The following is a 12761-nucleotide window of genomic DNA, read 5'->3' as shown; positions in this document are numbered from 1 at the left end:
AAACTGATTAGGCAAGTCATTATAATTGAATGTGATTGTTCGACAACAATTACAATAAGTGGCATTTTCAAATGGGGATGGGGGTCTGCTTCATGCGCAACTTGCATGTCCAGAGCTATGAACACCGATCAGTCATAACTGACAGGTTAAAGTATAACACCACTTTTGTTGAAGAAAAATAATAATAAAGAAAACTGTATATGTATATCTTTCTCTATTTTTTTTATTATTATTTTTTTAATATATATCCTATACAATTGCGACTCAAGTCATATTGTAATTACATGTTATTAAAAATTACTTTTCTTTTCAATCTGTAGATTTGTATTTTTCCGTAAAATGCAATATGGCTACCTGGAGGTGTTCTGTATACAGATGGTGTACAGAACGTCCCCAGAAAATGTAATTTCCTGCTTGATTGGCTTACTGATTTTCCCAGATGTCTGCACTAAGATATTGATTTTGAGCACCCCCCTCCTACAAAAATTACATTTTTGTTGAGATACTACCAAAGGGAAATCATGTCTAAAGGGATGCAGACTCTACCACTTTTCTCATAGCTGTGCAGGTGCAGCAGCTGATTTATAATTCTAAAACTGCTACCATACAGATTCACATGGACACAAACAGCTTTTTTCTTCAGAATAACAAAAGATAGGACTCTGCAACAAAGTTTGTTAACCTCTTTGCAGCGGCGCCTCCTGGCCATTTAAGATGTTTCAGATGCCCGAAGGTGGGATGGGGTTTATGATCATGTGACCGCCATGATTGGTTGCCACGGTGATTGCATGATTGGAAAGCCCCTGATTGTAAGAATCGATTAGAAGCTTTCCGTTAACTGCCAAGAGTGTGCAGGGTGCATGCTCTCAGAACCCAATCTATCCTGTGAGGAGGGAGAGAGTCTCTGTTCTTGGGCACAGCGCTGGATCAAGATCAGGTTCAAGTAAGTAGGGGCTGGGGTGGATCCTGGTGGACACAAGGTTTTTTAACTTGATGCAGAGTGCATTAACACCATTGTAAAGGCTTGCTTTAAAAGAAAAAAATGTTATATTTCCTTTGTGCAGTTGGTTTTGCACAGAGCTGCCCGGATCCTCCTCGTCTCAGGTCCCTCTTTGATGCTCCTGCCCCCTCCCTCCTTTGCGTGGCCCTCAGCCAGCAGCTTGCTACAGGTTGTCACCCAAGCCGGGTCATAGCTCTGTGTATCCATTCAGAGACAAAGCCCCGACCTGGCCCACTCTGCAGCCTGGACACATATTTGTGGTGTCTACTGAGTAAAGGGGTTGAGGGGCCCCAGGATGGATGGTGGCTAAAGGAGAAGGCCCCTGGGTGGCCATCTGGAGAAGGAGAGGGCTCCTGGGTGGCTGTGGGAGAGGGCACATGGGTGTTGGGGGAGGAGGAGAGGGCCCTGGTTAATTGGTTGTATATTCACTGTGTGCTAGCTGCTAACTAATCATACAGTGCCCACTTTTTTAATGCAGATATGACAGCATGTTCTCCAGCTGGCTTTCAACTGCCTGATGTCCTCCACAACCCTCCTCCCTCAATTCCCACGGTCTCTCGCCCAATCGCCCTATATGTCTCAAAATGCTCCTGGTCACTAATCCTAGATCACCGAAACTCCACATCAGATGGACATGGCTCCTGACTCATTCCTCTTCCACCTCCCTATTCAAACCAATGCCCACCACCCTCACCCACCCACCTCCAGTCTCCAACCTCACCCCATGCAACCCTGAACAATCTGAGGTCCTATCTATTCCCCCCCCCGACTCCTCTTGAATAATATTTCTGAACTCTTCCAGCCTTCAATTCATATTCATAAAATTCTTCAATCCTTTCTTATTCATGGGTTCCGCCTTCCCTATCCCCAGACTCTTCCTCTATCCTTCCTTTATGGATTTCACCATCTTTCCATTCTTATCCCTGCAGCCTTCAGTTCTTCTATCCCTGGACTCTTCCATCCTTTAGTTCCTATCTCCAGACTCCTCCATCCTTCCTTTCCTATTCATGGATTCCTCCTTCCCTAGCTCCAGACTCCACCATCTATCCTTTCCTATTCATGGATTCCTCCTTACCTATCCCCAGACTCCTCCTTCCTTCCCTTTTCATGGATACCTCCTTCCTTTCCTATTCATGGATTTCTCCTTCCCTATCCCCAGACTCCTCCTTCCATCCTTTCCTTTTCATGGATTCCTCCTTCCTTCCTTTCCTTTTCATGAATTCCTCCTTCCTTCCTTTTCCTATTCATGGATTTCTCCTTCCCTATCCCCAGACTCCTCCATCCTGCTATCCTTCAGTTCTCCCAACTGCTTGAATTTGTTGATGAAAACTATCGACAGTAATCGTGATGCATCGCGGAATGATAATCGTAATCGAATCGTAAGACCACTGAAGATGCACAACTCTAATTGGAGCATATATTAAAGCATAGCTAGTTTTCTAGGCCTAGAGCTGCCTCCACATACCTGAAGCAGCTTTTTCTTTTGCCTGAATGTCAGGTTGTTCTGAAAGGGGAATGCTAACATAATTTTCTAGTAATGAACAAGTTTGCCTGCCCCCCTTTTCACACATTCCCTTGAACTATAATGATGCAGTGGCAAACAGGAATGCATGGAGGGCTTCAGGCATACTCCATCACTACCAGAGCTATTGCAGGTATGTGGTGCAGCTATCAGTGCCCGCACTTTATACTTACCAGCACCGTTTTTTTTTAAGTGAGCGTTGATTGTCATAAAAGAAACATGGAAGCTGCCATACAGACACTCTATAATAAAATACAGACACTCTAGCTTCAATGTTTTGGGTCGCTGACCTGGAACATGTATGGGAATAATGAGTTAGGACTCTACCGATCTGCATGCTTTTAACATATTTACATAGAATATATTGAAGCAGCTGGAACTTGCAGGCAGAGATCAGCAATGACAGGCTTCATATGTCTCAGGTTTACATTAAAGCGGGGCTCCAGTGCCCTAAACGTACAAGCACAAAGATTATGTCCATTACATTTATAACTCACTTTTTGCATGTTTTCAGTCTTAAAGATGTCCGTTTTCTATAGCAATATCAACTTTTAATAATTCTTGTAGCCGGGTCTCCTCTTACCTGTGGGCATGAGAAGCCCACAGGCATCCTCTTCTAGGATACAGTGCCCCCTTCTCGACCAGGAGGCACTGCGCCTTGTATTCCCGATTTCAGGCATGCGCAGTAACTGTAAAGAGGAGCGCCGTCAACAGCTAAGGTTGCCATCGCAACGGGCGTCGTCGTCGGAAGTCCCGCCCAGTTGTGATGGCACCGGAGCTGAGCAAGTAAGAAATCACGCGATAACTGGCGTCAGCGGGCCGCCGCACTAACTCCTGGGAACTGACACAAGCTCCCAGGAGACAGTGCGGATTGAGGATATTACGAACTATCCACACTATCCCCGCCCATATCCGCAATCACCATAGACAGGAAATGGACAAGATAACAAAAAAAAAAAAGGTAATGCTGAAAAAAAAAAAAAAAACGTTCAGTTTTTGAAGGATGATATGTATTTAATCAGCTTGAGATATTATGTTAAAATCGGGTGGCGCTCCGCTTTAAAATCTCCCTATTTCTGGTATTCCGAAGACTGCAGTTGCTAAGGTAGCTAGCCCACTGTAGGTTCTTTGTGACCAACGCATGAAAGATTAAGTTGCGCAACACAATCAGGGGGTTACAACCATTCTCTACTCAATCCAAGACAAAAAAAATTTCTTTATATACACTTTAAATATGAAAGAAAACCTCTCACCTTGAAGTGGATCAAATACTGAATGTGTAATCAAAATTCTGTACTACTATCAAGTGAAAATATAAGTAAATGTAAATATTAACATAATACCAACATTCATATACAGTATTTCTGCAGCTGTTACTGAGTGTTATTGTATTTTATATTTTACAGTCTAAATACACAGTAGATTCCCTTAATTGGGTGCTAAGCTATTTACTAATGCCATAAGCCAGCCCTGCTAAGGCTCGGTTCACACAGGGGCGACTTGTCCAGGCGACTTAGCCGCCTGACAAGTCGCGCTCCGTTCTGTACTATGGAACCGTTCTAATAGGAGCGACTCAAGTCGCTCCGACTTAGAAAAAAGGTTCCTGTACTACTTCTGGGGCGACTTCAGACGACTTGCATTGACTTCTATACAGAAGTCGTTTTGCAAGTCGCCGCTGAAGTCGTTTGCAGGTCGCGTCTGTGAGTCGCGCTGCAAGTCGTGCCGCCCCTGTGTGAACCGAGCCTAATGGAAGTTAGACCTAACATGTTAACTTTACAATGTTTAATTCGAGATCTTTGAGGCTTTGTAAACTCTGGAAAAATGTGTTTATTCCACGTGAACTGTTAAGAAATATCTGACTTAATACGTTTTATAAACTAGGCCTGTGATGGGATGTATGATGGACTTCATTGGCAGATCTCTGGTTATCAGTGGTCTGCTAAGTAATGTTACTGCAGAATTGTCAATGGCAATTTATGAGGCTCAATAGAAGTTCTTGAAGATTCCAGACCCTCTAATAAATGTTTACTCAATTGAAATGGATTGTCTGTTGTAATGGAATGCAAGAGGCCTGCTAGGTTGAATGAGTTCTTGCACACAAGATGTGTTTTTTATTTTTAATGATTTTAATTGGACAGAATGTCAGAGTTGTGAATTCCCAGGGTGACACCCCATTCACCACTCATCTTTTTGGGGTTCTAGGCCTCTATATCACTGTTTTTCTATAATTGTAAACATTTTTTGCTTTAAATATATTCTTACCCAGGCAAAAGGAAACCAAGAAGGATCTCTTACTTTCATCGGGATACCCATGCAGATTCAAAGCGCCGGCCGGTACACATGGTTCGAATCTCAGACAGTTAAGCAGGAACCGGCCGAGCTTCAAGCCATTAATGTGCATGCTGAATGTTCCAAGTTGATCAATCAACTTGTGTATAACCAGCATGCCAGATTCCCTTCCAATTATAGCTAGTGGCTGCTATAGCAGCTAGTGATAATCACTGTCTTTGCCTTCCGGGAGCAGACAATCGCTCAGGAGGAATTGCCCTGTCAGCACTGTCCGTGTTGATGGGTGAATCATGCAAATTTATTTCCTGCAACCAAATTTGCACCGTGTATGGGCCTGCCTTACACAGGGTTATGAACCTAACCACGTGGTTTCCCTGATTAAAGCTGAACAGTAGGGAACAAAATGCATTCTCTTTGCACCTTTGGACATCTTCTTTAAACCTGTTTAGTGTAAATACATTATAGTTGTCCTTTAGAGTGCCTAGAGATTGTCAACCAATTAGAGCCAGATCAAGGAACAATCCAATGCCAATGGATAAAGAGACGAGGTACGATGCAGTTTTCTTGGTTGGATTTTCCCAGCTGATATTTGCTATTCTCACAGGACAAGGTGGGTGTCTACTTACATAAATATGTATGCTTGACTTTCATTTTTACATTCACATCATTGATGTTTAGAATTGGAAATTACTTTGGTTCAGTCTTAATTTGTTTAATGTGTTTAATTAAATAGTTCTAATTAGTCTTGACTGGAAAGATTATATAATTAGCCAAAGGGCATTTAAATTAGTTGAACCCACGCAACAAGCTCTCTTCTAATGCAAGAGAACATCAAATAGAACATATATATGCAGTACGTGCTTATAACATCGATTAAGCCAGATCCTATTTCCTATATACATTAAGCGTTGGGTGGCATACATTTAAATTAATGTGTAAGCGGCACAGTAACCCAGAGCTATAGAGGGTATGCTATATATAAAAGAAAAACCTCACTAAGCACTAATCCGTATTATAGCACTATAGTTAATTAAAAAAACAAAACCCTTTTTGTAGCAGGAGTTCATTGGCAAGTCTGAATTTAGGCGTCTATTTTAATTTTGCTGTGTGAATTTTTTAAGCATTTGCACAGCTGTCACAAATAATTCCAATCAGTTGTGTTCATTTTGGCTATTAGCACATCCTGCAGATTGCAGAAGAAAGTATTGTCAAACTCCTACGGCTGGATTGACAATTGTGTGAAGAGCTGCGGCCGCTCAGCCTATGTACTGTAATTCAGTGACCGGCTGATGGCCATTAGTTGCGGTGCTCTTGCCTGGATGTAGACAGACTGCATCCAGCCAGAGTCATCGGTCCCTAACTGCAGGCTGGCTGTGCGAACAGTCATGGACAGCTGCAACCACAGGCGTCATGTTACATGTTAAACCCTAAATATGGGTGTAACATATACAACGCTGTCTTTAACGCAGGGCAAAAGGGACAGCTGCCCCTTGCCCAGTTATTGTTGTGGGGGCCCAAAGAAGCTGACCCTTGAGCCTGCAACTAGTTGATAAGTGGATTTGGGAGGGCCCAAGAAAATGTTTGCCCAGGGTCTAATCAATATTAAAAACTGTCCTGAACATATACAGTACCTTGTAAAAGTATCCACCCCCTTGGCATTTTTCGTGTTTTGTTGCCTCACAACCTGGAATTAACATGGATTGTTTGAGGATTATTGGATTGCATAATTTAATTTACAGAACATGCCCACAACTGGCACATGCCAATTATCTATTTTTTTTTTTATTTCTGAAAAATAGTTTTATGTATATATTTTTCAAATTTTACTTCACCAACTTAGACTATTGTGTCCTGATCCATCACATATAATTCAGATAAAAAGTAAAATAAAAATTGAACCAAAGGCTGTAATGTAACAAAATAGGTAAAAAGCCAAGGGCGTGAATACTTTTGCAAGGCACTGTAGAGTACATGTTAAGAAAGGTGGAGTTAGCCTTTAAAACGTATTATGTGTAAGAACCCTGCATTGTTGTTGAGGAGTAAATGGAAAAAAAAAAAGCTTTTTTTCTTTTTAAACTATATCAGATATCTCTTTGCAAGTTCCATGTATCTGTTGTTTCCCTTAAAGGAACATAAAATACTGAGTACCTGATACTGTATGTCAACACGGTATAAGTGTTCCTTAATCACTTGCGTACTGGGCACTTAAACCCCCCTCAGTCCCAGACCAATTTTCAGCTTTCAGCGCTGATGCACTTTGAATGACAATTGCGCGGGCATACAACACTGTACCCAAATTAAATTTTTATCATTTTTTTCCCACGAATAGAGCTTTCTTTTGGTGGAATTTAATTACAGCTCGGAGTTTTATTTTTTGCTAAACAAAAAAAAGATGCAAAAAAAAAAAAATCATGTTTAATAGTTTGTTATAAAATTTTGCAAACGGGTCATTTTTCTCCTTCATTGAAGTGCGCTGATGAGGCGGCACTGATGGGCTGCATTGGTGGGCACTGATGGGCTGCATTGGTGGGCACTGATGGGCTGCATTGGTGGGCACTGATGGGCTGCATTGGTGGGCACTGATGGGCTGCATTGGTGGGCACTGATAGGCATAGTTAAGGCGGCACTAATAGGCACAGATAAGGCGGCACCGATGGGCACAGATAAGGCGGCACTGATGGGCACAGATAAGGTGGCATGGATGGGCACTGATAGATGGGACTGATGGGCTCTGATAGGTGGCACTGATGGGCGGCACTGCTGGGCACTGGTAGATGACACTAATGGGCACGGATATGTGGCACTGGGGTGCAGCACCTTTGAGGCAGATTGTGGGCGCTGCTGGGTGGCACTGTGGGCACTTCTGGGTGGCACTATGGGCACTGATGGGGGGCACTTACTTTTTTTTTTTAATGTGGCACTGGCAGGGGGCAGGTGGGCACTAGCAGGGCTGGCCATGATCGGGACTGATGTCCCGATCACGGCCGCCGGTGATTGGCTTTTTTTTTTCTCCTCGCGCTGACAGCGTGAGGAGGAATACTAACCGATTACCGGCTCCGTTATATCACATGATCAGCTGTCATTGGCTGACAGCTGATCACGTGATAAGGGGTCGGTATCGACCCCTTGCACGGATCGGTGATCAGGCGAGTCTCATAGACTCGCCGATCACAGATCCGCGCTGTAGCCGTTATTTGACTATAGCGCGAATCTCAAGTGGTTAAAGGCATATTCCATCTTTTGTAAAACGCATATAATAAATGCACATATATTGAAAAAAGGAAAAAAAAAAGTGCATGTAGTAATTTTTTGCATTCTAACTGATGAGTCCATCATGGGTGCAATGCACAAGCTCCTCCAGGATAGTCCTTCAGACCCAGGTTCGTATCATGGAAAGAATCAATGAAATATGAATGGGGCGACGCTATCACAGTTGTGCTCTATTGGTCCCTAAGCCGCCGTAGAAGATGGGTCTTGTAGTCTATATCGAAATGGATATGTGGGTGGAAGACATGGCTGTGCAAGCCCACCCTCACCAAATTGAAAAAATAAATAAATACAGGATGCTTTGAGGAGAAGAACCTCCACAATTCAGCTAAGGTAATGGGAGCTGTGGAATGTGTCCATCTCACACCCTAGATATGGGTGTAACATGAAACATGATCAGAGAGGTGGAATAGGCCTTTTTTTACTGTGAGCCAATTTTCGGATTCAGACCAACTCTGAAGTTTCCAAATGAGATTGTTGGATGTAAGAGAATATCTCCAGCTCTTAGCATGTATGAACAATCTGATACATCAGCTCATAAGAGCGGAGTACCTGTCACAGTCCATCAGAGTACCCGAGTACCTGTCACGGTCCATCAGGGTACCTGAGTACCTGTCACGGTCCATCAAAGTACCCGAGTACCTGTCACAGTCTATCAGGGTACCCGAGTACCTGTCACAGTCTATCAGGGTACCCGAGTACCTGTCACAGTCTATCAGGGTACCCGAGTACCTGTCACGGTCCATCAGGGTACCTGAGTACCTGTCACAGCCCATCAAAGTACCCGAGTACCTGTCACAGCCCATCAAAGTACCCGAGTACCTGTCACAGCCCATCAAAGTACCCGAATACCTGTCACAGTTCATCCGAGTACACGAGTAGCTGTCACAGCCCATCAAAGTACCCGAGTAGCTGTCACGGTTCATCCGAGTACCTGTCACGGTTCATCCGAGTACCTGTCACAGCCCATCTGAGTACCCGAGTACCTGTCACAGCCCATCTGAGTACCTGTGCCAGTCCATCTGAGTACCCGAGTACCTGTCACAGTTCATCTGAGTACCCGAGTACCTGTCACAGTCCATCTGAGTACCCGAGTACCTGTCACAGTCCATCTGAGTACCCGAGTACCTGTCACGGTCCATATGAGTACCTGTCACCACCCTTCAGGCCGCGTACACACGGGCGGACTGTTCGCCCAACCTTGTCCGCTGAACAGTGTTTGGGCGGACAGTCCGCTCGTGTGTGGGCTTTCAGCGGACAGTTTCAGCGGACAGTTGGACGGACAAAGTCTTTCGGAAATTCCGAAAAACTGTCAGCTGAAACTGTGTTTGAGCGAACAGTCCGCCCGTGTGTGGGCCTGTCCGCTGTACTTTCGAAATGAGCGGACTGTTCCCGCTCGGAAAGTCCGCCCATTTCGAGCGCGTGTACAGGTAGGCGGGGCCCGCGAAGGAGACGTCGCGGGCTCCGCCGCCTGGAATGGGCTTAAAGGGGAACCCCAACGCCGAAAAAAATCGGCGTGGGGGTTCCCCCAAAGTCCACACCAGACCCTTGTCCGAGCACGCTACCCGGCCGGCCAGGAAAGGGGGGCGAGCGAGCGCGCCCCCCCTCCTGAGCCGTACCAGGCCGCGTGCCCTCAACATGGGGGGTGCCTTGGGGAAGGGGGGGCCGCGCGGCCCCCCCCACCCCAAAGCACCTTGTCCCCATGTTGATGAGGACAAGGGCCTCTTCCCGACAACCCTGGCCGTTGGTTGTCGGGGTCTGCGGGCGGGGGGCTTATCGGAATCCGGGAGCCCCCTTTAAGAAGGGGGCCCCCGGATACCGGCCCCCCACCCTATGTGAATGAGTATGGGGTACAATGTACCCCTACCCATTCACCTGTGAAATAAAGTACAAAAAAAAACACAACACAGGGAAAAAATATTTTATTGCACAGCTCCGGGGGTCTTCCGTCTTCGGGGGTCTTCTCGCCGGACTCCTCCGCTATCTGTGTGTAGCTCTTTTACTAGCGGAGGAGTCCGGCTTTCTTCCTCCCCGCTGCCGGCCTCTTCTCCCGACTTCGGGGGTCTTGTCCCCCTCTTCGGTTCTTCTGCCGGGCCACCGCGCCTTCTTGTAGCTCTTTTGCAGGCGGTGGCCCGGTCTTCTGTCGCCGCTGCCTTCCGTTCTTCTGTCGCCGCTGCCTTCCGTTCTTCTGCCGGGCCACCGCGCCTTCTTGTAGCTCTTTTACAGGCGGTGGCCCGGTCTTCTGTCGCCGCTGTCGTCGCCGCCGCCGCCTTCCGTTCTTGTTCTTCTTCTTGTTCTTCTTCTTCTTCTCCTGGAGATGTTGACTCGACGAGCTCTCCGGCCGGAATGCCAGAGCCGCGCTCCGCTGCCACTTATATAGTGACAATGGGGCGGTGTCACATGGTATATGTCACATGGGTTGGTCACATGGTGACCCCGCCCCCTTACGATGTCATAGTCCCCATGTGACATCAACCCATGTGACCAACCCATGTGACATATACCATGTGACACCGCCCCATTGTCACTATATAAGTGACCGCACAGCGCGGCTCTGGCATTCCGGCCGGAGAGCTCGTCGAGTCAACATCTCCAGGAGAAGAAGAAGAAGAAGAACAAGAAGAAGAACAAGAACGGAAGGCGGCGGCGGGGGCGGCGGCGACGACAGCGGCGACAGAAGACCGGGCCACCGCCTGTAAAAGAGCTACAAGAAGGCGCGGTGGCCCGGCAGAAGAACCGAAGGCGGCGACAGAAGAACGGAAGGCAGCGGCGACAGAAGACCGGGCCACCGCCTGCAAAAGAGCTACAAGAAGGCGCGGTGGCCCGGCAGAAGAACCGAAGAGGGGGACAAGACCCCCGAAGTCGGGAGAAGAGGCCGGCGGCGGGGAGGAAGAAAGCCGGACTCCTCCGCTAGTAAAAGAGCTACACACAGATAGCGGAGGAGTCCGGCGAGAAGACCCCCGAAGACGGAAGACCCCCGGAGCTGTGCAATAAAATATTTTTTCCCTGTGTTGTGTTTTTTTTTGTACTTTATTTCACAGGTGAATGGGTAGGGGTACATTGTACCCCATACTCATTCACATAGGGTGGGGGGCCGGTATCCGGGGGCCCCCTTCTTAAAGGGGGCTCCCGGATTCCGATAAGCCCCCCGCCCGCAGACCCCGACAACCAACGGCCAGGGTTGTCGGGAAGAGGCCCTTGTCCTCATCAACATGGGGACAAGGTGCTTTGGGGTGGGGGGGCCGCGCGGCCCCCCCTTCCCCAAGGCACCCCCCATGTTGAGGGCACGCGGCCTGGTACGGCTCAGGAGGGGGGGCGCGCTCGCTCGCCCCCCTTTCCTGGCCGGCCGGGTAGCGTGCTCGGACAAGGGTCTGGTGTGGACTTTGGGGGAACCCCCACGCCGATTTTTTTCGGCGTTGGGGTTCCCCTTTAAGCCCATTCCAGGCGGCGGAGCCCGCGACGTCTCCTTCGCGGGCCCCGCCTACCTGTACACGCGCTCGAAATGGGCGGATTTGCCTCCTCCTTACGTGGGCGAGTCCGTTCATTTCAAAAGTTGAGCGAACTGTTTGGCAAACAGTTTGCTGAAACAGTCCGCTCGTGTGTGGGCAAGTCCGCTCATGCAAATTTTGAGCGGACTGTTTGCCGAAACTGTTTGACGAACAAGGTTGGGCAAACAGTCCGCGCGTGTGTACGCGGCCTCAGAGTACCCAAATACCAGTCACCAGGCCATCAGAGTACCTGAGTACCTGTCACCAGGCCATCAGAGTACCCGAGTACCTGTCACCAGGCCATCAGAGTACCCAAGTACCTGTCACCAGGCCATCAGAGTACCTATATCCAGCCCATCAGAGTACTCGAGTACCTATTTGCAGCCCATGTCTCATAGAATATACGTTGGGGTGTTTGCTTTCCAAAATGGGGTAATTTTGTGGGTAATTTCACTGTCCTGGTGGTCCAGGACCTTCAAAAGTGTGATGGGTAGGAATGAAATGAGATGTGTCATTTATGCTCCTAGAACGCCTGAACGTACTACTTCAATGTCCGGCCTCTCTATGTGACCACGCTGTATAAAAGTCCTACACATGTGGTATCGCCATACTCGGGAAGAGTAGCAGAATGTATTTTGGGGTGTAATGTTTGCTATATACATGCTATGTGTTAGAAATATCTTTTCCTGACAGACTCCATGGCAGCCTACGTATGGGTTAATCCCGCCTCTTCTACCTCATAGGACCCCACTCCCATAAATCTTTGCTTCTAGTCAGAGACCACGTTCCTTTTTTGTCCTCCTCCTAGGACCAAGGTGTTTTACCTTATGAAGTTTGGATCCAGGCCGGCTGGTTTGTGCACGAATTTCAGGATGGCAGTTCTTTCTGGAAGCCCAAGTTCCCAGCTATTAGCAGGGTGGGCATGGGTGATTTTATTTGCAATGCCATGAAGAGCTTACTATCCAGCCATTGGCTGGCAAGCGGCAATTTGGCCAAACGTCCTTGCTATTAGCAGGAGGCCCCCATTTATGATGCCCCGGGTGCACTATGAGTACTTCAAGCTCCCAGTACCAGGTTGGATCATGTGTGCAGTGACTGGTAATGTATACACATTTTATCTCTATGGCAGCAGTTTTTGTGTGTTTTGTACTGTCTTTTTTGTCTGGTGGTCTTCCTGGTTATGGCGCTGGGATAC

Source organism: Lithobates pipiens, unplaced genomic scaffold (assembly GCF_037356315.1).
Source record: "Lithobates pipiens isolate NorthernLeopardFrog02 unplaced genomic scaffold, aLitPip1_a1.2 Scaffold_22, whole genome shotgun sequence".
NCBI lineage: Eukaryota > Metazoa > Chordata > Amphibia > Anura > Ranidae > Lithobates > Lithobates pipiens.
The sequence above is the reverse complement of the archived record's forward strand: the minus strand, read 5'-3'. Positions refer to the sequence as shown.